The following is a 27,811-nucleotide window of genomic DNA, read 5'->3' as shown; positions in this document are numbered from 1 at the left end:
TCCCCACTACACACAATAAAGCGGGCACGGTGGGTTAACCCCTTCATTGCCTTAGCGGCTATCCGCTATGGTAATGACGCAGCATTTTCCGTATTTTTAATAATATTGATCAGGAGCAGGGGGGGGGGGTTCCCTGAGCATTAATCATTAATTTCTGGCTCAGGGAACCCCCTGCTCACTGTACAATATTATTAAAATAATGCTTCTTTACCATAGCGCATAGACGCTAAGGTAAAGAACGAGTGTTTATTTATACTGTATATTGTATGTGTTTTATTGATACTGTACATGTGCAGAGGGTCTCCAGAGCAGAAGCGCACAGGTTTCAGGTCTGGGGACCCCGTGCCCCCCGAGATACAGGCCCCTTTAGGGGGTGCCGGTATCCCTCTGCTCTGCTTGGTTTACAGGCCGCGGTCACGTGATCGGGGCTTTTAACGCAGAGCTGGATACCGGCACCCCCTAAAGGGGCCTGTATCTCGGGGGGCACGGGGTCCCCAGACCTAAAACCAACGCGGTTCAGCTCCGGAGACCCCCTGCACATCTACACTATCAATAAAAATGTATTTCAAATAATTTTTAATGTGTGGATGTTTGCGCAGAGAGAGAGCAGCGGATCTCTCTCTGCTGCAAACACATCTCGCCCCCGCCGCCCATACAGTAGTATCATTTATGTATGTGCATATACAGTACAGTACTGTACAGTACTGTATGTTAGGGCTTACAGGGGTTGTTGTTATACAGTACTGTATATATATATATACTGTATACTGCATTACAATTCATTATAGGGGACGGCTTCACAGAGAATAGCTCGCAAGCGCCACCATGTGTATTTTGACGGCATTGCAGTATTGTAACCAGCCGGAATAAAAAGCTTAAATTCCTGCCGGAAAATAACGCAATGCACTCTGGCTGAAAAATATCAGAAACCTGAATACACCCGAGTATACCCGAATTCGCGGGACTAGCCGTGCTCGAATAAAGTGTGTCGCCAGTGTATAAGAAGTTAGCCAAAAAGTAGCTTCGAAAAACGCTTAGGTTAAGTTTCAGAGTTGCTTCTAATGTACCAAAGCTGGACTTAGACATAATTTCACTCTCACAACATTATGGCTGGTTGGAGAGAGTCCGAACCACAAGTACCGAGTCCATTGTTCTGGGCGTATACTGGGGGGACGGGGACGACTCCCATTAACCCCTGACTATACCGGGGATACGCTTATCACAATGCCTTACTGGTCTGTGCTGAAGCAGGGCATTTCGGCAGCCAAGTGGCTTGACCTTTATTAGTGAGCCTGGTTACCCCCTCTCGGAACCACAGACTTAGAAATCGCCAGCTCATATACAGTGCATAAAATATATGTATATAATATATTTATATATATACCCTTATACACCATTTTAATAAAAAATATCACAAAATTCTTCTAAGTCCCTCGGGAAGAGTGAAAGACGCGCACGTTCATTTTCAGAGCTCCTAGACCTTCCTATAAGAAGTTAGCCAAAAAGTAGCTTCGAAAAACGCTTAGGTTAAGTTTCAGAGTTGCTTCTAATGTACCGAAGCTGGACTTAGACATAATTTCACTCTCACAACATTATGGCTGGTTGGAGACAGTCCGAACCACAAGTACCGGGTCCATGGTTCTGGCCGTATACTGGGGGGACGGGGACGACTCCCATTAACCCCTGACTATACCGGGGATACGCTTATCACAATGCCTTTCTGGTCTGTGCTGAAGCAGGGCATTCTGGCAGCCAAGTGGCTTGACCTTTATTAGTGAGCCTGGTTACCCCCTCTCGGAACCACAGACTTAGAAATCGCCAGCTCATATACAGTGCATAAAATATATTTATATATATACCCTTATACACCATTTTAATAAAAAATATCACAAAATTCTTCTAAGTTCCTCGGGAAGAGTGAAAGACGCGCACGTTCATTTTCAGATCTCCTAGACCTTCCTACTGTATAAGAAGTTAGCCAAAAAGTAGCTTCGAAAAACGCTTAGGTTAAGTTTCAGAGTTGCTTCTAATGTACCAAAGCTGGACTTAGACATAATTTCACTCTCACAACATTATGGCTGGTTGGAGAGAGTCCGAACCACAAGTACCGGGTCCATGGTTCTGGCCGTATACTGGGGGGACGGGGACGACTCCCATTAACCCCTGACTATACCGGGGATACGCTTATCACAATGCCTTTCTGGTCTGTGCTGAAGCAGGGCATTCTGGCAGCCAAGTGGCTTGACCTTTATTAGTGAGCCTGGTTACCCCCTCTCGGAACCACAGACTTAGAAATCGCCAGCTCATATACAGTGCATAAAATATATTTATATATATACCCTTATACACCATTTTAATAAAAAATATCACAAAATTCTTCTAAGTCCCTCGGGAAGAGTGAAAGACGCGCACGTTCATTTTCAGAGCTCCTAGACCTTCCTATAAGAAGTTAGCCAAAAAGTAGCTTCGAAAAACGCTTAGGTTAAGTTTCAGAGTTGCTTCTAATGTACCAAAGCTGGACTTAGACATAATTTCACTCTCACAACATTATGGCTGGTTGGAGAGAGTCCGAACCACAAGTACCGAGTCCATTGTTCTGGGCGTATACTGGGGGGACGGGGACGACTCCCATTAACCCCTGACTATACCGGGGATACGCTTATCACAATGCCTTACTGGTCTGTGCTGAAGCAGGGCATTTCGGCAGCCAAGTGGCTTGACCTTTATTAGTGAGCCTGGTTACCCCCTCTCGGAACCACAGACTTAGAAATCGCCAGCTCATATACAGTGCATAAAATATATGTATATAATATATTTATATATATACCCTTATACACCATTTTAATAAAAAATATCACAAAATTCTTCTAAGTCCCTCGGGAAGAGTGAAAGACGCGCACGTTCATTTTCAGAGCTCCTAGACCTTCCTATAAGAAGTTAGCCAAAAAGTAGCTTCGAAAAACGCTTAGGTTAAGTTTCAGAGTTGCTTCTAATGTACCAAAGCTGGACTTAGACATAATTTCACACTCACAACATTATGGCTGGTTGGAGACAGTCCGAACCACAAGTACCGGGTCCATGGTTCTGGCCGTATACTGGGGGGACGGGGACGACTCCCATTAACCCCTGACTATACCGGGGATACGCTTATCACAATGCCTTTCTGGTCTGTGCTGAAGCAGGGCATTCTGGCAGCCAAGTGGCTTGACTTTTATTAGTGAGCCTGGTTACCCCCTCTCGGAACCACAGACTTAGAAATCGCCAGCTCATATACAGTGCATAAAATATATTTATATATATACCCTTATACACCATTTTAATAAAAAATATCACAAAATTCTTCTAAGTTCCTCGGGAAGAGTGAAAGACGCGCACGTTCATTTTCAGATCTCCTAGACCTTCCTACTGTATAAGAAGTTAGCCAAAAAGTAGCTTCGAAAAACGCTTAGGTTAAGTTTCAGAGTTGCTTCTAATGTACCAAAGCTGGACTTAGACATCATTTCACTCTCACAACATTATGGCTGGTTGGAGAGAGTCCGAACCACAAGTACCGGGTCCATGGTTCTGGCCATATACTGGGGGGACGGGGACGACTCCCATTAACCCCTGACTATACCGGGGATACGCTTATCACAATGCCTTTCTGGTCTGTGCTGAAGCAGGGCATTCTGGCAGCCAAGTGGCTTGACCTTTATTAGTGAGCCTGGTTACCCCCTCTCGGAACCACAGACTTAGAAATCGCCAGCTCATATACAGTGCATAAAATATATTTATATATATACCCTTATACACCATTTTAATAAAAAATATCACAAAATTCTTCTAAGTCCCTCGGGAAGAGTGAAAGACGCGCACGTTCATTTTCAGAGCTCCTAGACCTTCCTATAAGAAGTTAGCCAAAAAGTAGCTTCGAAAAACGCTTAGGTTAAGTTTCAGAGTTGCTTCTAATGTACCAAAGCTGGACTTAGACATAATTTCACTCTCACAACATTATGGCTGGTTGGAGAGAGTCCGAACCACAAGTACCGAGTCCATGGTTCTGGGCGTATACTGGGGGCACGGGGACGACTCCCATTAACCCCTGACTATACCGGGGATACGCTTATCACAAAGCCTTACTGGTCTGTGCTGAAGCAGGGCATTTCGGCAGCCAAGTGGCTTGACCTTTATTAGTGAGCCTGGTTACCCCCTCTCGGAACCACAGACTTGGAAATCGCCAGCTCATATACAGTGCATAAAATATATGTATATAATATATTTATATATATACCCTTATACACCATTTTAATAAAAAATATCACAAAATTCTTCTAAGTCCCTCGGGAAGAGTGAAAGACGCGCACGTTCATTTTCAGAGCTCCTAGACCTTCCTATAAGAAGTTAGCCAAAAAGTAGCTTCGAAAAACGCTTAGGTTAAGTTTCAGAGTTGCTTCTAATGTACCAAAGCTGGACTTAGACATAATTTCACTCTCACAACATTATGGCTGGTTGGAGAGAGTCCGAACCACAAGTACCGGGTCCATGGTTCTGGCCGTATACTGGGGGGACGGGGACGACTCCCATTAACCCCTGACTATACCGGGGATACGCTTATCACAATGCCTTTCTGGTCTGTGCTGAAGCAGGGCATTCTGGCAGCCAAGTGGCTTGACCTTTATTAGTGAGCCTGGTTACCCCCTCTCGGAACCACAGACTTAGAAATCGCCAGCTCATATACAGTGCATAAAATATATTTATATATATACCCTTATACACCATTTTAATAAAAAATATCACAAAATTCTTCTAAGTCCCTCGGGAAGAGTGAAAGACGCGCACGTTCATTTTCAGATCTCCTAGACCTTAATATAAGAAGTTAGCCAAAAAGTAGCTTCGAAAAACGCTTAGGTTAAGTTTCAGAGTTGCTTCTAATGTACCAAAGCTGGACTTAGACATAATTTCACTCTCACAACATGGCTGGTTGGAGACAGTCCGAACCACAAGTACCGGGTCCATGGTTCTGGCCGTATACTGGGGGGACGGGGGGGACTCCCATTAACCCCTGACTATACCGGGGATACGCTTATCACAGTGCCTTTCTGGTCTGTGCTGAAGCAGGGCATTCTGGCAGCCAAGTGGCTTGACCTTTATTAGTGAGCCTGGTTACCCCCTCTCGGAACCACAGACTTAGAAATCGCCAGCTCATATACAGTGCATAAAATATATTTATATATATACCCTTATACACCATTTTAATAAAAAATATCACAAAATTCTTCTAAGTCCCTCGGGAAGAGTGAAAGACGCGCACGTTCATTTTCAGAGCTCCTAGACCTTCCTATAAGAAGTTAGCCAAAAAGTAGCTTCGAAAAACGCTTAGGTTAAGTTTCAGAGTTGCTTCTAATGTACCAAAGCTGGACTTAGACATAATTTCACTCTCACAACATTATGGCTGGTTGGAGAGAGTCCGAACCACAAGTACCGAGTCCATGGTTCTGGGCGTATACTGGGGGGACGGGGACGACTCCCATTAACCCCTGACTATACCGGGGATACGCTTATCACAAAGCCTTACTGGTCTGTGCTGAAGCAGGGCATTTCGGCAGCCAAGTGGCTTGACCTTTATTAGTGAGCCTGGTTACCCCCTCTCGGAACCACAGACTTGGAAATCGCCAGCTCATATACAGTGCATAAAATATATGTATATAATATATTTATATATATACCCTTATACACCATTTTAATAAAAAATATCACAAAATTCTTCTAAGTCCCTCGGGAAGAGTGAAAGACGCGCACGTTCATTTTCAGAGCTCCTAGACCTTCCTATAAGAAGTTAGCCAAAAAGTAGCTTCGAAAAACGCTTAGGTTAAGTTTCAGAGTTGCTTCTAATGTACCAAAGCTGGACTTTGACATAATTTCACACTCACAACATTATGGCTGGTTGGAGACAGTCCGAACCACAAGTACCGGGTCCATGGTTCTGGCCGTATACTGGGGGGACGGGGACGACTCCCATTAACCCCTGACTATACCGGGGATACGCTTATCACAATGCCTTTCTGGTCTGTGCTGAAGCAGGGCATTCTGGCAGCCAAGTGGCTTGACTTTTATTAGTGAGCCTGGTTACCCCCTCTCGGAACCACAGACTTAGAAATCGCCAGCTCATATACAGTGCATAAAATATATTTATATATATACCCTTATACACCATTTTAATAAAAAATATCACAAAATTCTTCTAAGTTCCTCGGGAAGAGTGAAAGACGCGCACGTTCATTTTCAGATCTCCTAGACCTTCCTACTGTATAAGAAGTTAGCCAAAAAGTAGCTTCGAAAAACGCTTAGGTTAAGTTTCAGAGTTGCTTCTAATGTACCAAAGCTGGACTTAGACATAATTTCACTCTCACAACATTATGGCTGGTTGGAGAGAGTCCGAACCACAAGTACCGGGTCCATGGTTCTGGCCGTATACTGGGGGGACGGGGACGACTCCCATTAACCCCTGACTATACCGGGGATACGCTTATCACAATGCCTTTCTGGTCTGTGCTGAAGCAGGGCATTCTGGCAGCCAAGTGGCTTGACCTTTATTAGTGAGCCTGGTTACCCCCTCTCGGAACCACAGACTTAGAAATCGCCAGCTCATATACAGTGCATAAAATATATTTATATATATACCCTTATACACCATTTTAATAAAAAATATCACAAAATTCTTCTAAGTCCCTCGGGAAGAGTGAAAGACGCGCACGTTCATTTTCAGATCTCCTAGACCTTAATATAAGAAGTTAGCCAAAAAGTAGCTTCGAAAAACGCTTAGGTTAAGTTTCAGAGTTGCTTCTAATGTACCAAAGCTGGACTTAGACATAATTTCACTCTCACAACATGGCTGGTTGGAGACAGTACGAACCACAAGTACCGGGTCCATGGTTCTGGCCGTATACTGGGGGGACGGGGACGACTCCCATTAACCCCTGACTATACCGGGGATACGCTTATCACAGTGCCTTTCTGGTCTGTGCTGAAGCAGGGCATTCTGGCAGCCAAGTGGCTTGACCTTTATTAGTGAGCCTGGTTACCCCCTCTCGGAACCACAGACTTAGAAATCGCCAGCTCATATACAGTGCATAAAATATATTTATATATATACCCTTATACACCATTTTAATAAAAAATATCACAAAATTCTTCTAAGTCCCTCGGGAAGAGTGAAAGACGCGCACGTTCATTTTCAGATCTCCTAGACCTTAATATAAGAAGTTAGCCAAAAAGTAGCTTCGAAAAACGCTTAGGTTAAGTTTCAGAGTTGCTTCTAATGTACCAAAGCTGGACTTAGACATAATTTCACTCTCACAACATTATGGCTGGTTGGAGACAGTCCGAACCACAAGTACCGGGTCCATGGTTCTGGCCGTATACTGGGGGGACGGGGACGACTCCCATTAACCCCTGACTATACCGGGGATACGCTTATCACAGTGCCTTTCTGGTCTGTGCTGAAGCAGGGCATTCTGGCAGCCAAGTGGCTTGACCTTTATTAGTGAGCCTGGTTACCCCCTCTCGGAACCACAGACTTAGAAATCGCCAGCTCATATACAGTGCATAAAATATATTTATATATATACCCTTATACACCATTTTAATAAAAAATATCACAAAATTCTTCTAAGTCCCTCGGGAAGAGTGAAAGACGCGCACGTTCATTTTCAGAGCTCCTAGACCTTCCTATAAGAAGTTAGCCAAAAAGTAGCTTCGAAAAACGCTTAGGTTAAGTTTCAGAGTTGCTTCTAATGTACCAAAGCTGGACTTAGACATAATTTCACTCTCACAACATTATGGCTGGTTGGAGAGAGTCCGAACCACAAGTACCGAGTCCATGGTTCTGGGCGTATACTGGGGGGACGGGGACGACTCCCATTAACCCCTGACTATACCGGGGATACGCTTATCACAATGCCTTACTGGTCTGTGCTGAAGCAGGGCATTTCGGCAGCCAAGTGGCTTGACCTTTATTAGTGAGCCTGGTTACCCCCTCTCGGAACCACAGACTTAGAAATCGCCAGCTCATATACAGTGCATAAAATATATGTATATAATATATTTATATATATACCCTTATACACCATTTTAATAAAAAATATCACAAAATTCTTCTAAGTCCCTCGGGAAGAGTGAAAGACGCGCACGTTCATTTTCAGAGCTCCTAGACCTTCCTATAAGAAGTTAGCCAAAAAGTAGCTTCGAAAAACGCTTAGGTTAAGTTTCAGAGTTGCTTCTAATGTACCAAAGCTGGACTTAGACATAATTTCACACTCACAACATTATGGCTGGTTGGAGACAGTCCGAACCACAAGTACCGGGTCCATGGTTCTGGCCGTATACTGGGGGGACGGGGACGACTCCCATTAACCCCTGACTATACCGGGGATACGCTTATCACAATGCCTTTCTGGTCTGTGCTGAAGCAGGGCATTCTGGCAGCCAAGTGGCTTGACTTTTATTAGTGAGCCTGGTTACCCCCTCTCGGAACCACAGACTTAGAAATCGCCAGCTCATATACAGTGCATAAAATATATTTATATATATACCCTTATACACCATTTTAATAAAAAATATCACAAAATTCTTCTAAGTTCCTCGGGAAGAGTGAAAGACGCGCACGTTCATTTTCAGATCTCCTAGACCTTCCTACTGTATAAGAAGTTAGCCAAAAAGTAGCTTCGAAAAACGCTTAGGTTAAGTTTCAGAGTTGCTTCTAATGTACCAAAGCTGGACTTAGACATAATTTCACTCTCACAACATTATGGCTGGTTGGAGAGAGTCCGAACCACAAGTACCGGGTCCATGGTTCTGGCCGTATACTGGGGGGACGGGGACGACTCCCATTAACCCCTGACTATACCGGGGATACGCTTATCACAATGCCTTTCTGGTCTGTGCTGAAGCAGGGCATTCTGGCAGCCAAGTGGCTTGACCTTTATTAGTGAGCCTGGTTACCCCCTCTCGGAACCACAGACTTAGAAATCGCCAGCTCATATACAGTGCATAAAATATATTTATATATATACCCTTATACACCATTTTAATAAAAAATATCACAAAATTCTTCTAAGTCCCTCGAGAAGAGTGAAAGACGCGCACGTTCATTTTCAGATCTCCTAGACCTTAATATAAGAAGTTAGCCAAAAAGTAGCTTCGAAAAACGCTTAGGTTAAGTTTCAGAGTTGCTTCTAATGTACCAAAGCTGGACTTAGACATAATTTCACTCTCACAACATGGCTGGTTGGAGACAGTCCGAACCACAAGTACCGGGTCCATGGTTCTGGCCGTATACTGGGGGGACGGGGACGACTCCCATTAACCCCTGACTATACCGGGGATACGCTTATCACAGTGCCTTTCTGGTCTGTGCTGAAGCAGGGCATTCTGGCAGCCAAGTGGCTTGACCTTTATTAGTGAGCCTGGTTACCCCCTCTCGGAACCACAGACTTAGAAATCGCCAGCTCATATACAGTGCATAAAATATATTTATATATATACCCTTATACACCATTTTAATAAAAAATATCACAAAATTCTTCTATTATTTTAAATACAAATATACTGTTTGAAGCGCTAAACCTAATGCTAATACTACAGTGCTGTGTACTAACTGAGCAGCCTGGTGATCTATTGAGACATCTCTATTATCTCTAACTAATTAAATATACACAAAAATAGATGACATAACCCGGCGCTAATGTATGTGAAAAACAATAAAAGAGTGAAAAAATGAAAAAATATTGTATATATAGTCCCAAATGGTGCCAAGTGATGAAATGATAGTTCAATGGTTACAACCTTAAAAGTCCGGTTGGGCACAGACTCAGTTCACAGTTCATCAAAACAGATGGTTCTTCTCATTTGTACTTGATCCTGCATGTTAAAGATATCAAGCAGAGAACAAACATTGCGCAGTATATCGAGACAAACAATATTATTTCCAAATAGTGATGTATATCTGAATTGCCTACTTACTAGAAGTGGCTAGATCACATGCAGGGGAGAGAATCTGTTCTTTAAACCTTCCTTCCCTTGAAGCCTATTGATGTCGCACGAACCCCTCGTGGTGTTCCTGGCCTCCGTGGGTATAGAAGAGATCCTTCTGCAGCCCCTGTCTTCAGGAATCCTGTACCTCTTACTCCGTTTAGGGAACAAAAAGAAGAAGGACAGAGGATTGCACAGCACAATAAATCTTTAATGGCACTTGCCCAAAACCACAATGAAATACTCACAAAAGAAGGTGAGTTAAAATGCAATAAAAAGGTGCTCGGCCCAGCACACACACACAGCCGCCTGAGTCACTGGTAGTTCGCTCCGGTACCGCGTGTACCTCGCGTGTATCCGGCGCTCTAGTGTGACGTCACTATCTTCCGTAAGACTCGCGGCTGGGATGACTGGGACACTGCTCCTTAGGCTCCTCCCTACGCGTTTCGTGATGGGGAACGTCACTTCGTCAGGGGATTGTGGAGCCTCATCAATCCCTTGTCACTTTTATAGCCGTCAGATTAACCCCTTACATGAAAAGGGATCTCATATGACTAATGGATGGCAATTAACATTCCTATTAACTGGTAAATGGTACCAGCGGGGTTTAAGGAAGCATGTGAATAAAGCACTATACATATATTAAAATAAATAATGTAAAAGAGCAATGATATTGGACTAAAAACATGAAAAAACATTAAAATAAACTGGATGGGAGCAAAAAATGTTTTTGAGTCAAAAGTTCATAAGAAGGAAGCTAAATCAAAATCAATATTTAACCCTTTGGGTTGGAGCGTACGCAGAGTGTAGATCCAGAAGGATTCCTGTTGGGATACCCTCTGCAATCTATCACCCCCTCTGACCCCTACCTTTGGGCAGTCTATGCCGATACATGTTAACCCCTCAGGGGACATGTTATGGTGTGTTCTGAAATGGTTGGACACACTGTGTGTCTCCAGCCCTTTCTTAATGTTATAAACATGTTCGGCAAATCTTCGTTTTAACGGTCTCCCTGTACGACCCACGTACTGTAATTTACAGGGGCATTCTAGGAGGTAAACACAGTAGTTGGTATTACAGTTAATGAATGTGCGGATTTCAAAACTTTTTCCGGTAACATTTGATCTGAATTCTTTACATTTTATACCATAACTGCACCCAATGCATTTTTTACAGGGAAAATATCCTTTTAGCTCTTTAAGCCACATAGTGTCTCCTGGTCCTTGTTTTTTCTTAGGGCAACTAGGGGCCAGTACTGATTTTAAATTTTGGGCCTTTTTATAGACTACTTGCGGTTTATCAGGCAGTACAGTTTGTAGAATCGGATCTCTTTGCAAGATGCCCCAATGTTTTGTTAACACCTTGACAATGTCCTTGGACATACCGTTGTACTGCGTGATAAAAGGCAAAAATGTCTTGTTAGTACCAGCATCTATTTTCTTAACAGGGTGAACAAGAGACTGTCTATCTGTGTTATTAGCTTGTTCAATAGCATTATTGACAAGTCTCTCCTTGTACTTCCTGTCCTTAAATTTATAGCCCAATTCTGTGATCTGTTGGTTGTACACTTCTATTTGTGAACAATTTCGTCTAACTCTTAACGCCTGTCCTTTGGGGATGTTTTTTATCCATTGAGGATGATGGTGACTAGACGCCAGGACGTAGGAATTGGCGCTTACCTCCTTATAGTATGTTTTTGTCTGTATTTCATTGTCTACTATATATAGAGTCAGGTCTAGGAAGTTAATAGATTGTGAACTGGTATTGAAAGTAAATTTAATGTTGTAATCATTTGTATTCAGATGGGTCTGAAAGGACTCTAGTTCTTCAGGGGTCCCTCTCCAGACGCACAGCACATCATCGATGTAGCGTTTCCATAGCACCAGGTTTGCCCCATATGGGTTGTGGTTCAGGATGAAATTTTCCTCCCACAAACCCATAAATATGTTTGCATAACTTGGAGCAAACCTGGTACCCATCGCAGTGCCGCACGTCTGGAGATAGTATTGACCTTCATGTGAGAAGTAGTTGTGGGTCAGTATATGTTTGATGGATTCCAAAATGAAACCCTTTACCAAAGGTTCCATATTGACATCTCTACACAGGACGCTTTCTACAGCCTTGAGACCCATCTGGTGGTCTATAATGGTATAGAGAGATACCACGTCACATGTTATCCACATCAGATCTTTATCCCACTTAAGGTTTTCAACTGTCTGTAGGACATGTGACGTGTCTTTGAGATGAGAAGGTATTTCAACAACATATTTCTGTAACAGAAAATCCACAAACTGGGAAAGGTTGGATGTGAGGGATCCGACCCCCGAAATTATGGGTCTACCTGGGGGTCTTAGGGGATTCTTGTGAATTTTAGGGATGAAGTAAAAGAGAGGAATCTGTGGTTTTTCAATCACCAAAAAGTCAAACTCCCCTTTACTAATAATCCCTGTTTCATGCCCTTTTTGCAACATATCAGTTAACTCAATGCTGTACTCATTGGTTGGGTTACTTGTTAGTGTCTTATATGTACCCTTGTCACTTAATATTCGTTGGGCTTCCGCCTGATAGTAGTCCCTGTTCATGACTACTATCCCCCCCCCTTTATCAGCAGGTTTTATCACTATTTGGTTGTTTTTTGACAGTGATTCAACTGCTTTTTTCTCAGCTGTGGACATGTTTTGTTTTTTGCACTTGAAATCCTGACTCAGATTTTCTAAATCTCCTATAACCATATCTGCAAATGTATCAATAAATTTCCCTTTGCACATTTTGGGATAAAAGGAGGATCTTTTTCTGAATGTTGTTAGTGGAGGTTTGACTGGAATCTTATTTTGTGTATCCATATTTACAGACCTTGTTACAGCGTCCTTAATAAAATATTTCTTAAGTGTGAGTTTTCTAACAAATTTATGCACATCTATAAATGTGTTAAACATGTTAGGGCCCTGTACTTGCGCAAAGCTAAGACCCTTTTCCAACACTTTTGTTTCGACATCTGTAAGTGAATGATCACTAATATTGAAAATGGTCTGTTTTTTTACCAGTCTCTGCCTGCATTTGATTTTTTTCTTTTTTCCTGTTCCTCCTCTCTTTCCTCGGAGACGTCTGCCCGTGATCTTTTTCTTTCTATCTCCCTGGGTTCTTGCCACTCTCTCCTGCTCTCTCTTTTGGCTTCGTGAAAGGGCTTGTGACCTCTGCGTTGCTCTAAAAAAGGAGGGGTAAATCTTTTGTTATATTCTCCCTCTCTTTCTTCTCTTTCATTAGGCCTCCATATTGGTGATCTTTCTCTATAATTTCTAGATGCTTGATCACCTTCTGGTATATAAGACCTAAACGTTTCATAGCGTGTGTTGCTACTCCCAGGGTTTTTTGATTCTTTTATATCCTTTTTATCAGCTTTACTATCATTTTTCTTCATATGCGGATTCTTAGAAGTTTTATTTTTTGAAATTGTTTGATCATGCTGTTTTTGGGTTATCTTGCCAGTCTTAGTTACCGGTGGAACTACACTGATTTCTCCCTCCACAATCTCTGCTATGATGGTTGCTGGTTCTTTTTTCCAATTTCTTTGTTTATTTTCCTCATAGTCTTTTTTATCTCTTGCAAACTTAGTTTGCTTATTTAATTTGGTCTCCCTATCCTGTTTTTCTATTCTTAAAATTACTTTATCCTCTAGTTCCTTATATTCTTTGAGTTCCATAAAAGGTTCCAAGTTTGCCTTGATCATATTAATCTCGCTGTCAATGATCTCCAAAGTGGTTGTTCTTTGTTTGATCACTAACTGCACGAGACTAACAGAGCATTGGTCAAGAATGAAATTCCATTCTGCCATAAAATCTTCTTTATCCTGGTCTAACGTGGGGACTTTAAGAACCCGTAGGCCTCTTGGGATTCTCTTAGCTTCTAGATATTTTCTCAGAGCATAAGAGTCCCAAGTTTGTTTCACTTCCTGGTGCAATAATTTCTCTAGTTTTGAGAAATATGTTTCTAAGTTTTCTATTTCCAGATCCATACAGTCTGGATTCTCATCAAATGCCCCATCAAAATTGCAACCTCTAAGTGCTCTATTAGTGAAGAGTGCCATGACAGAGTGTGAAATGTGAACAATAGAAACAGTGTGTATGTCAGCAGCTGTACAGTGTGGAGAGAAATACAAATTTTAAATACAAATATACTGTTTGAAGCGCTAAACCTAATGCTAATACTACAGTGCTGTGTACTAACTGAGCAGCCTGGTGATCTATTGAGACATCTCTATTATCTCTAACTAATTAAATATACACAAAAATAGATGACATAACCCGGCGCTAATGTATGTGAAAAACAATAAAAGAGTGAAAAAATGAAAAAATATTGTATATATAGTCCCAAATGGTGCCAAGTGATGAAATGATAGTTCAATGGTTACAACCTTAAAAGTCCGGTTGGGCACAGACTCAGTTCACAGTTCATCAAAACAGATGGTTCTTCTCATTTGTACTTGATCCTGCATGTTAAAGATATCAAGCAGAGAACAAACATTGCGCAGTATATCGAGACAAACAATATTATTTCCAAATAGTGATGTATATCTGAATTGCCTACTTACTAGAAGTGGCTAGATCACATGCAGGGGAGAGAATCTGTTCTTTAAACCTTCCTTCCCTTGAAGCCTATTGATGTCGCACGAACCCCTCGTGGTGTTCCTGGCCTCCGTGGGTATAGAAGAGATCCTTCTGCAGCCCCTGTCTTCAGGAATCCTGTACCTCTTACTCCGTTTAGGGAACAAAAAGAAGAAGGACAGAGGATTGCGCAGCACAATAAATCTTTAATGGCACTTGCCCAAAACCACAATGAAATACTCACAAAAGAAGGTGAGTTAAAATGCAATAAAAAGGTGCTCGGCCCAGCACACACACACAGCCGCCTGAGTCACTGGTAGTTCGCTCCGGTACCGCGTGTACCTCGCGTGTATCCGGCGCTCTAGTGTGACGTCACTATCTTCCGTAAGACTCGCGGCTGGGATGACTGGGACACTGCTCCTTAGGCTCCTCCCTACGCGTTTCGTGACGGGGAACGTCACTTCGTCAGGGGATTGTGGAGCCTCATCAATCCCTTGTCACTTTTATAGCCGTCAGATTAACCCCTTACATGAAAAGGGATCTCATATGACTAATGGATGGCAATTAACATTCCTATTAACTGGTAAATGGTACCAGCGGGGTTTAAGGAAGCATGTGAATAAAGCACTATACATATATTAAAATAAATAATGTAAAAGAGCAATGATATTGGACTAAAAACATGAAAAAACATTAAAATAAACTGGATGGGAGCAAAAAATGTTTTTGAGTCAAAAGTTCATAAGAAGGAAGCTAAATCAAAATCAATATTTAACCCTTTGGGTTGGAGCGTACGCAGAGTGTAGATCCAGAAGGATTCCTGTTGGGATACCCTCTGCAATCTATCACCCCCTCTGACCCCTACCTTTGGGCAGTCTATGCCGATACATGTTAACCCCTCAGGGGACATGTTATGGTGTGTTCTGAAATGGTTGGACACACTGTGTGTCTCCAGCCCTTTCTTAATGTTATAAACATGTTCGGCAAATCTTCGTTTTAACGGTCTCCCTGTACGACCCACGTACTGTAATTTACAGGGGCATTCTAGGAGGTAAACACAGTAGTTGGTATTACAGTTAATGAATGTGCGGATTTCAAAACTTTTTCCGGTAACATTTGATCTGAATTCTTTACATTTTATACCATAACTGCACCCAATGCATTTTTTACAGGGAAAATATCCTTTTAGCTCTTTAAGCCACATAGTGTCTCCTGGTCCTTGTTTTTTCTTAGGGCAACTAGGGGCCAGTACTGATTTTAAATTTTGGGCCTTTTTATAGACTACTTGCGGTTTATCAGGCAGTACAGTTTGTAGAATCGGATCTCTTTGCAAGATGCCCCAATGTTTTGTTAACACCTTGACAATGTCCTTGGACATACCGTTGTACTGCGTGATAAAAGGCAAAAATGTCTTGTTAGTACCAGCATCTATTTTCTTAACAGGGTGAACAAGAGACTGTCTATCTGTGTTATTAGCTTGTTCAATAGCATTATTGACAAGTCTCTCCTTGTACTTCCTGTCCTTAAATTTATAGCCCAATTCTGTGATCTGTTGGTTGTACACTTCTATTTGTGAACAATTTCGTCTAACTCTTAACGCCTGTCCTTTGGGGATGTTTTTTATCCATTGAGGATGATGGTGACTAGACGCCAGGACGTAGGAATTGGCGCTTACCTCCTTATAGTATGTTTTTGTCTGTATTTCATTGTCTACTATATATAGAGTCAGGTCTAGGAAGTTAATAGATTGTGAACTGGTATTGAAAGTAAATTTAATGTTGTAATCATTTGTATTCAGATGGGTCTGAAAGGACTCTAGTTCTTCAGGGGTCCCTCTCCAGACGCACAGCACATCATCGATGTAGCGTTTCCATAGCACCAGGTTTGCCCCATATGGGTTGTGGTTCAGGATGAAATTTTCCTCCCACAAACCCATAAATATGTTTGCATAACTTGGAGCAAACCTGGTACCCATCGCAGTGCCGCACGTCTGGAGATAGTATTGACCTTCATGTGAGAAGTAGTTGTGGGTCAGTATATGTTTGATGGATTCCAAAATGAAACCCTTTACCAAAGGTTCCATATTGACATCTCTACACAGGACGCTTTCTACAGCCTTGAGACCCATCTCCCATCATTTTTTCACTCTTTTATTGTTTTTCACATACATTAGCGCCGGGTTATGTCATCTATTTTTGTGTATACAAAATTCTTCTAAGTCCCTCGGGAAGAGTGAAAGACGCGCACGTTCATTTTCAGATCTCCTAGACCTTAATATAAGAAGTTAGCCAAAAAGTAGCTTCGAAAAACGCTTAGGTTAAGTTTCAGAGTTGCTTCTAATGTACCAAAGCTGGACTTAGACATAATTTCACTCTCACAACATTATGGCTGGTTGGAGACAGTCCGAACCACAAGTACCGGGTCCATGGTTCTGGCCGTATACTGGGGGGACGGGGACGACTCCCATTAACCCCTGACTATACCGGGGATACGCTTATCACAATGCCTTTCTGGTCTGTGCTGAAGCAGGGCATTCTGGCAGCCAAGTGGCTTGACCTTTATTAGTGAGCCTGGTTACCCCCTCTCGGAACCACAGACTTAGAAATCGCCAGCTCATATACAGTGCATAAAATATATTTATATATATACCCTTATACACCATTTTAATAAAAAATATCACAAAATTCTTCTAAGTCCCTCGGGAAGAGTGAAAGACGCGCACGTTCATTTTCAGAGCTCCTAGACCTTCCTATAAGAAGTTAGCCAAAAAGTAGCTTCGAAAAACGCTTAGGTTAAGTTTCAGAGTTGCTTCTAATGTACCAAAGCTGGACTTAGACATAATTTCACTCTCACAACATTATGGCTGGTTGGAGACAGTCCGAACCACAAGTACCGGGTCCATGGTTCTGGCCGTATACTGGGGGGACGGGGACGACTCCCATTAACCCCTGACTATACCGGGGATACGCTTATCACAGTGCCTTTCTGGTCTGTGCTGAAGCAGGGCATTCTGGCAGCCAAGTGGCTTGACATTTATTAGTGAGCCTGGTTACCCCCTCTCGGAACTACAGACTTAGAAATCGCCAGCTCATATACAGTGCATAAAATATATTTATATATATACCCTTATACACCATTTTAATAAAAAATATCACAAAATTCTTCTAAGTCCCTCGGGAAGAGTGAAAGACGCGCACGTTCATTTTCAGAGCTCCTAGACTATCCTATAAGAAGTTAGCCAAAAAGTAGCTTCGAAAAACGCTTAGGTTAAGTTTCAGAGTTGCTTCTAATGTACCAAAGCTGGACTTAGACATAATTTCACTCTCACAACATTATGGCTGGTTGGAGACAGTCCGAACCACAAGTACCGGGTCCATGGTTCTGGCCGTATACTGGGGGGACGGGGACGACTCCCATTAACCCCTGACTATACCGGGGATACGCTTATCACAATGCCTTTCTGGTCTGTGCTGAAGCAGGGCATTCTGGCAGCCAAGTGGCTTGACCTTTATTAGTGAGCCTGGTTACCCCCTCTCGGAACCACAGACTTAGAAATCGCCAGCTCATATACAGTGCATAAAAAATATTTATATATATATACCCTTATACACCATTTTAATAAAAAATATCACAAAATTCTTCTAAGTCCCTCGGGAAGAGTGAAAGACGCGCACGTTCATTTTCAGAGCTCCTAGACCTTCCTATAAGAAGTTAGCCAAAAAGTAGCTTCGAAAAACGCTTAGGTTAAGTTTCAGAGTTGCTTCTAATGTACCGAAGCTGGACTTAGACATAATTTCACTCTCACAACATTATGGCTGGTTGGAGACAGTCCGAATCACAAGTACCGGGTCCATGGTTCTGGGCGTATACTGGGGGGACGGGGACGACTCCCATTAACCCCTGACTATACCGGGGATACGCTTATCACAGTGCCTTTCTGGTCTGTGCTGAAGCAGGGCATTCTGGCAGCCAAGTGGCTTGACATTTATTAGTGAGCCTGGTTACCCCCTCTCGGAACTACAGACTTAGAAATCGCCAGCTCATATACAGTGCATAAAATATATTTATATATATACCCTTATACACCATTTTAATAAAAAATATCACAAAATTCTTCTAAGTCCCTCGGGAAGAGTGAAAGACGCGCACGTTCATTTTCAGAGCTCCTAGACTATCCTATAAGAAGTTAGCCAAAAAGTAGCTTCGAAAAACGCTTAGGTTAAGTTTCAGAGTTGCTTCTAATGTACCAAAGCTGGACTTAGACATAATTTCACTCTCACAACATTATGGCTGGTTGGAGACAGTCCGAACCACAAGTACCGGGTCCATGGTTCTGGCCGTATACTGGGGGGACGGGGACGACTCCCATTAACCCCTGACTATACCGGGGATACGCTTATCACAATGCCTTTCTGGTCTGTGCTGAAGCAGGGCATTCTGGCAGCCAAGTGGCTTGACCTTTATTAGTGAGCCTGGTTACCCCCTCTCGGAACCACAGACTTAGAAATCGCCAGCTCATATACAGTGCATAAAATATATTTATATATATACCCTTATACACCATTTTAATAAAAAATATCACAAAATTCTTCTAAGTCCCTCGGGAAGAGTGAAAGACGCGCACGTTCATTTTCAGAGCTCCTACACCTTCCTATAAGAAGTTAGCCAAAAAGTAGCTTCGAAAAACGCTTAGGTTAAGTTTCAGAGTTGCTTCTAATGTACCAAAGCTGGACTTAGACATAATTTCACTCTCACAACATTATGGCTGGTTGGAGACAGTCCGAACCACAAGTACCGGGTCCATGGTTCTGGCCGTATACTGGGGGGACGGGGACGACTCCCATTAACCCCTGACTATACCGGGGATACGCTTATCACAATGCCTTTCTGGTCTGTGCTGAAGCAGGGCATTCTGGCAGCCAAGTGGCTTGACCTTTATTAGTGAGCCTGGTTACCCCCTCTCGGAACCACAGACTTAGAAATCGCCAGCTCATATACAGTGCATAAAATATATTTATATATATACCCTTATACACCATTTTAATAAAAAATATCACAAAATTCTTCTAAGTCCCTCGGGAAGAGTGAAAGACGCGCACGTTCATTTTCAGATCTCCTAGACCTTCCTATAAGAAGTTAGCCAAAAAGTAGCTTCGAAAAACGCTTAGGTTAAGTTTCAGAGTTGCTTCTAATGTACCAAAGCTGGACTTAGACATAATTTCACTCTCACAACATTATGGCTGGTTGGAGACAGTCCGAACCACAAGTACCGGGTCCATGGTTCTGGCAGTACACTGGGGGGACGGGGACGACTCCCATTAACCCCTGACTATACCGGGGATACGCTTATCACAGTGCCTTTCTGGTCTGTGCTGAAGCAGGGCATTCTGGCAGCCAAGTGGCTTGACATTTATTAGTGAGCCTGGTTACCCCCTCTCGGAACTACAGACTTAGAAATCGCCAGCTCATATACAGTGCATAAAATATATTTATATATATACCCTTATACACCATTTTAATAAAAAATATCACAAAATTCTTCTAAGTCCCTCGGGAAGAGTGAAAGACGCGCACGTTCATTTTCAGAGCTCCTAGACTATCCTATAAGAAGTTAGCCAAAAAGTAGCTTCGAAAAACGCTTAGGTTAAGTTTCAGAGTTGCTTCTAATGTACCAAAGCTGGACTTAGACATAATTTCACTCTCACAACATTATGGCTGGTTGGAGACAGTCCGAACCACAAGTACCGGGTCCATGGTTCTGGCCGTATACTGGGGGGACGGGGACGACTCCCATTAACCCCTGACTATACCGGGGATACGCTTATCACAATGCCTTTCTGGTCTGTGCTGAAGCAGGGCATTCTGGCAGCCAAGTGGCTTGACATTTATTAGTGAGCCTGGTTACCCCCTCTCGGAACTACAGACTTAGAAATCGCCAGCTCATATACAGTGCATAAAATATATTTATATATATACCCTTATACACCATTTTAATAAAAAATATCACAAAATTCTTCTAAGTCCCTCGGGAAGAGTGAAAGACGCGCACGTTCATTTTCAGAGCTCCTAGACTATCCTATAAGAAGTTAGCCAAAAAGTAGCTTCGAAAAACGCTTAGGTTAAGTTTCAGAGTTGCTTCTAATGTACCAAAGCTGGACTTAGACATAATTTCACTCTCACAACATTATGGCTGGTTGGAGACAGTCCGAACCACAAGTACCGGGTCCATGGTTCTGGCCGTATACTGGGGGGACGGGGACGACTCCCATTAACCCCTGACTATACCGGGGATACGCTTATCACAATGCCTTTCTGGTCTGTGCTGAAGCAGGGCATTCTGGCAGCCAAGTGGCTTGACCTTTATTAGTGAGCCTGGTTACCCCCTCTCGGAACCACAGACTTAGAAATCGCCAGCTCATATACAGTGCATAAAATATATTTATATATATACCCTTATACACCATTTTAATAAAAAATATCACAAAATTCTTCTAAGTCCCTCGGGAAGAGTGAAAGACGCGCACGTTCATTTTCAGAGCTCTTACACCTTCCTATAAGAAGTTAGCCAAAAAGTAGCTTCGAAAAACGCTTAGGTTAAGTTTCAGAGTTGCTTCTAATGTACCAAAGCTGGACTTAGACATAATTTCACTCTCACAACATTATGGCTGGTTGGAGACAGTCCGAACCACAAGTACCGGGTCCATGGTTCTGGCCGTATACTGGGGGGACGGGGGGGACTCCCATTAACCCCTGACTATACCGGGGATACGCTTATCACAATGCCTTTCTGGTCTGTGCTGAAGCAGGGCATTCTGGCAGCCAAATGGCTTGACCTTTATTAGTGAGCCTGGTTACCCCCTCTCGGAACCACAGACTTACTGTAGAAATCGCCAGCTCATATACAGTGCATAAAATATATTTATATATATACCCTTATACACCATTTTAATAAAAAATATCACAAAATTCTTCTAAGTCCCTCGGGAAGAGTGAAAGACGCGCACGTTCATTTTCAGATCTCCTAGACCTTCCTATAAGAAGTTAGCCAAAAAGTAGCTTCGAAAAACGCTTAGGTTAAGTTTCAGAGTTGCTTCTAATGTACCAAAGCTGGACTTAGACATAATTTCACTCTCACAACATTATGGCTGGTTGGAGAGAGTCCGAACCACAAGTACCGGGTCCATGGTTCTGGCCGTATACTGGGGGGACGGGGACGACTCCCATTAACCCCTGACTATACCGGGGATATGCTTATCACAATGCCTTTCTGGTCTGTGCTGAAGCAGGGCATTCTGGCAGCCAAGTGGCTTGACCTTTATTAGTGAGCCTGGTTACCCCCTCTCGGAACCACAGACTTAGAAATCGCCAGCTCATATACAGTGCATAAAATATATTTATATATATACCCTTATACTGTACACCATTTTAATAAAAAATATCACAAAATTCTTCTAAGTCCCTCGGGAAGAGTGAAAGACGCGCACGTTCATTTTCAGAGCTCCTAGACCTTCCTATAAGAAGTTAGCCAAAAAGTAGCTTCGAAAAACGCTTAGGTTAAGTTTCAGAGTTGCTTCTAATGTACCAAAGCTGGACTTAGACATAATTTCACTCTCACAACATTATGGCTGGTTGGAGACAGTCCGAACCACAAGTACCGGGTCCATGGTTCTGGCCGTATACTGGGGGGACGGGGACGACTCCCATTAACCCCTGACTATACCGGGGATACGCTTATCACAATGCCTTTCTGGTCTGTGCTGAAGCAGGGCATTCTGGCAGCCAAGTGGCTTGACATTTATTAGTGAGCCTGGTTACCCCCTCTCGGAACTACAGACTTAGAAATCGCCAGCTCATATACAGTGCATAAAATATATTTATATATATACCCTTATACACCATTTTAATAAAAAATATCACAAAATTCTTCTAAGTCCCTCGGGAAGAGTGAAAGACGCGCACGTTCATTTTCAGAGCTCCTAGACTATCCTATAAGAAGTTAGCCAAAAAGTAGCTTCGAAAAACGCTTAGGTTAAGTTTCAGAGTTGCTTCTAATGTACCAAAGCTGGACTTAGACATAATTTCACTCTCACAACATTATGGCTGGTTGGAGACAGTCCGAACCACAAGTACCGGGTCCATGGTTCTGGCCGTATACTGGGGGGACGGGGACGACTCCCATTAACCCCTGACTATACCGGGGATACGCTTATCACAATGCCTTTCTGGTCTGTGCTGAAGCAGGGCATTCTGGCAGCCAAGTGGCTTGACCTTTATTAGTGAGCCTGGTTACCCCCTCTCGGAACCACAGACTTAGAAATCGCCAGCTCATATACAGTGCATAAAATATATTTATATATATACCCTTATACACCATTTTAATAAAAAATATCACAAAATTCTTCTAAGTCCCTCGGGAAGAGTGAAAGACGCGCACGTTCATTTTCAGAGCTCTTACACCTTCCTATAAGAAGTTAGCCAAAAAGTAGCTTCGAAAAACGCTTAGGTTAAGTTTCAGAGTTGCTTCTAATGTACCAAAGCTGGACTTAGACATAATTTCACTCTCACAACATTATGGCTGGTTGGAGACAGTCCGAACCACAAGTACCGGGTCCATGGTTCTGGCCGTATACTGGGGGGACGGGGACGACTCCCATTAACCCCTGACTATACCGGGGATACGCTTATCACAATGCCTTTCTGGTCTGTGCTGAAGCAGGGCATTCTGGCAGCCAAATGGCTTGACCTTTATTAGTGAGCCTGGTTACCCCCTCTCGGAACCACAGACTTAGAAATCGCCAGCTCATATACAGTGCATAAAATATATTTATATATATACCCTTATACACCATTTTAATAAAAAATATCACAAAATTCTTCTAAGTCCCTCGGGAAGAGTGAAAGACGCGCACGTTCATTTTCAGATCTCCTAGACCTTCCTATAAGAAGTTAGCCAAAAAGTAGCTTCGAAAAACGCTTAGGTTAAGTTTCAGAGTTGCTTCTAATGTACCAAAGCTGGACTTAGACATAATTTCACTCTCACAACATTATGGCTGGTTGGAGAGAGTCCGAACCACAAGTACCGGGTCCATGGTTCTGGCCGTATACTGGGGGGACGGGGACGACTCCCATTAACCCCTGACTATACCGGGGATATGCTTATCACAATGCCTTTCTGGTCTGTGCTGAAGCAGGGCATTCTGGCAGCCAAGTGGCTTGACCTTTATTAGTGAGCCTGGTTACCCCCTCTCGGAACCACAGACTTAGAAATCGCCAGCTCATATACAGTGCATAAAATATATTTATATATATACCCTTATACTGTACACCATTTTAATAAAAAATATCACAAAATTCTTCTAAGTCCCTCGGGAAGAGTGAAAGACGCGCACGTTCATTTTCAGAGCTCCTAGACCTTCCTATAAGAAGTTAGCCAAAAAGTAGCTTCGAAAAACGCTTAGGTTAAGTTTCAGAGTTGCTTCTAATGTACCAAAGCTGGACTTAGACATAATTTCACTCTCACAACATTATGGCTGGTTGGAGACAGTCCGAACCACAAGTACCGGGTCCATGGTTCTGGCCGTATACTGGGGGGACGGGGACGACTCCCATTAACCCCTGACTATACCGGGGATACGCTTATCACAATGCCTTTCTGGTCTGTGCTGAAGCAGGGCATTCTGGCAGCCAAGTGGCTTGACCTTTATTAGTGAGCCTGGTTACCCCCTCTCGGAACCACAGACTTAGAAATCGCCAGCTCATATACAGTGCATAAAATATATTTATATATATACCCTTATACACCATTTTAATAAAAAATATCACAAAATTCTTCTAAGTCCCTCGGGAAGAGTGAAAGACGCGCACGTTCATTTTCAGATCTCCTAGACCTTCCTATAAGAAGTTAGCCAAAAAGTAGCTTCGAAAAACGCTTAGGTTAAGTTTCAGAGTTGCTTCTAATGTACCAAAGCTGGACTTAGACATAATTTCACTCTCACAACATTATGGCTGGTTGGAGAGAGTCCAAACCACAAGTACCGGGTCCATGGTTCTGGCCGTATACTGGGGGGACGGGGACGACTCCCATTAACCCCTGACTATACCGGGGATATGCTTATCACAATGCCTTTCTGGTCTGTGCTGAAGCAGGGCATTCTGGCAGCCAAGTGGCTTGACCTTTATTAGTGAGCCTGGTTACCCCCTCTCGGAACCACAGACTTAGAAATCGCCAGCTCATATACAGTGCATAAAATATATTTATATATATACCCTTATACTGTACACCATTTTAATAAAAAATATCACAAAATTCTTCTAAGTCCCTCGGGAAGAGTGAAAGACGCGCACGTTCATTTTCAGAGCTCCTAGACCTTCCTATAAGAAGTTAGCCAAAAAGTAGCTTCGAAAAACGCTTAGGTTAAGTTTCAGAGTTGCTTCTAATGTACCAAAGCTGGACTTAGACATAATTTCACTCTCACAACATTATGGCTGGTTGGAGACAGTCCGAACCACAAGTACCGGGTCCATGGTTCTGGCCGTATACTGGGGGGACGGGGACGACTCCCATTAACCCCTGACTATACCGGGGATACGCTTATCACAATGCCTTTCTGGTCTGTGCTGAAGCAGGGCATTCTGGCAGCCAAGTGGCTTGACCTTTATTAGTGAGCCTGGTTACCCCCTCTCGGAACCACAGACTTAGAAATCGCCAGCTCATATACAGTGCATAAAATATATTTATATATATACTCTTATACATCATTTTAATAAAAAATATCACAAAATTCTTCTAAGTCCCTCGGGAAGAGTGAAAGACGCGCACGTTCATTTTCAGATCTCCTAGACCTTCCTATAAGAAGTTAGCCAAAAAGTAGCTTCGAAAAACGCTTAGGTTAAGTTTCAGAGTTGCTTCTAATGTACCAAAGCTGGACTTAGACATAATTTCACTCTCACAACATTATGGCTGGTTGGAGAGAGTCCGAACCACAAGTACCGGGTCCATGGTTCTGGCCGTATACTGGGGGGACGGGGACGACTCCCATTAACCCCTGACTATACCGGGGATACGCTTATCACAATGCCTTTCTGGTCTGTGCTAAAGCAGGGCATTCTGGCAGCCAATTGGCTTGACCTTTATTAGTGAGCCTGGTTACCCCCCCTCGGAACCACAGACTTAGAAATCGCCAGCTCATATACAGTGCATAAAATATATTAATATATATACCCTTATACTGTACACCATTTTAATAAAAAATATCACAAAATTCTTCTAAGTCCCTCGGGAAGAGTGAAAGACGCGCACGTTCATTTTCAGAGCTCCTAGACCTTCCTATAAGAAGTTAGCCAAAAAGTAGCTTCGAAAAACGCTTAGGTTAAGTTTCAGAGTTGCTTCTAATGTACCAAAGCTGGACTTAGACATAATTTCACTCTCACAACATTATGGCTGGTTGGAGACAGTCCGAACCACAAGTACCGGGTCCATGGTTCTGGCCGTATACTGGGGGGACGGGGACGACTCCCATTAACCCCTGACTATACCGGGGATACGCTTATCACAATGCCTTTCTGGTCTGTGCTGAAGCAGGGCATTCTGGCAGCCAAGTGGCTTGACCTTTATTAGTGAGCCTGGTTACCCCCTCTCGGAACCACAGACTTAGAAATCGCCAGCTCATATACAGTGCATAAAATATATTTATATATATACCCTTATACACCATTTTAATAAAAAATATCACAAAATTCTTCTAAGTCCCTCGGGAAGAGTGAAAGACGCGCACGTTCATTTTCAGAGCTCCTAGACCTTCCTATAAGAAGTTAGCCAAAAAGTAGCTTCGAAAAACGCTTAGGTTAAGTTTCAGAGTTGCTTCTAATGTACCAAAGCTGGACTTAGACATAATTTCACTCTCACAACATTATGGCTGGTTGGAGACAGTCCGAACCACAAGTACCGGGTCCATGGTTCTGGCCGTATACTGGGGGGACGGGGACGACTCCCATTAACCCCTGACTATACCGGGGATACGCTTATCACAATGCCTTTCTGGTCTGTGCTGAAGCAGGGCATTCTGGCAGCCAAGTGGCTTGACCTTTATTAGTGAGCCTGGTTACCCCCTCTCGGAACCACAGACTTAGAAATCGCCAGCTCATATACAGTGCATAAAATATATTTATATATATACTCTTATACATCATTTTAATAAAAAATATCACAAAATTCTTCTAAGTCCCTCGGGAAGAGTGAAAGACGCGCACGTTCATTTTCAGATCTCCTAGACCTTCCTATAAGAAGTTAGCCAAAAAGTAGCTTCGAAAAACGCTTAGGTTAAGTTTCAGAGTTGCTTCTAATGTACCAAAGCTGGACTTAGACATAATTTCACTCTCACAACATTATGGCTGGTTGGAGAGAGTCCGAACCACAAGTACCGGGTCCATGGTTCTGGCCGTATACTGGGGGGACGGGGACGACTCCCATTAACCCCTGACTATACCGGGGATACGCTTATCACAATGCCTTTCTGGTCTGTGCTAAAGCAGGGCATTCTGGCAGCCAATTGGCTTGACCTTTATTAGTGAGCCTGGTTACCCCCCCTCGGAACCACAGACTTAGAAATCGCCAGCTCATATACAGTGCATAAAATATATTAATATATATACCCTTATACTGTACACCATTTTAATAAAAAATATCACAAAATTCTTCTAAGTCCCTCGGGAAGAGTGAAAGACGCGCACGTTCATTTTCAGAGCTCCTAGACCTTCCTATAAGAAGTTAGCCAAAAAGTAGCTTCGAAAAACGCTTAGGTTAAGTTTCAGAGTTGCTTCTAATGTACCAAAGCTGGACTTAGACATAATTTCACTCTCACAACATTATGGCTGGTTGGAGACAGTCCGAACCACAAGTACCGGGTCCATGGTTCTGGCCGTATACTGGGGGGACGGGGACGACTCCCATTAACCCCTGACTATACCGGGGATACGCTTATCACAATGCCTTTCTGGTCTGTGCTGAAGCAGGGCATTCTGGCAGCCAAGTGGCTTGACCTTTATTAGTGAGCCTGGTTACCCCCTCTCGGAACCACAGACTTAGAAATCGCCAGCTCATATACAGTGCATAAAATATATTTATATATATACTCTTATACATCATTTTAATAAAAAATATCACAAAATTCTTCTAAGTCCCTCGGGAAGAGTGAAAGACGCGC

This window comes from Ascaphus truei, chromosome 4 (genome assembly GCF_040206685.1).
Source record: "Ascaphus truei isolate aAscTru1 chromosome 4, aAscTru1.hap1, whole genome shotgun sequence".
NCBI classification, from domain to species: Eukaryota; Metazoa; Chordata; class Amphibia; order Anura; family Ascaphidae; genus Ascaphus; species Ascaphus truei.
The sequence above is the reverse complement of the archived record's forward strand: the minus strand, read 5'-3'. Positions refer to the sequence as shown.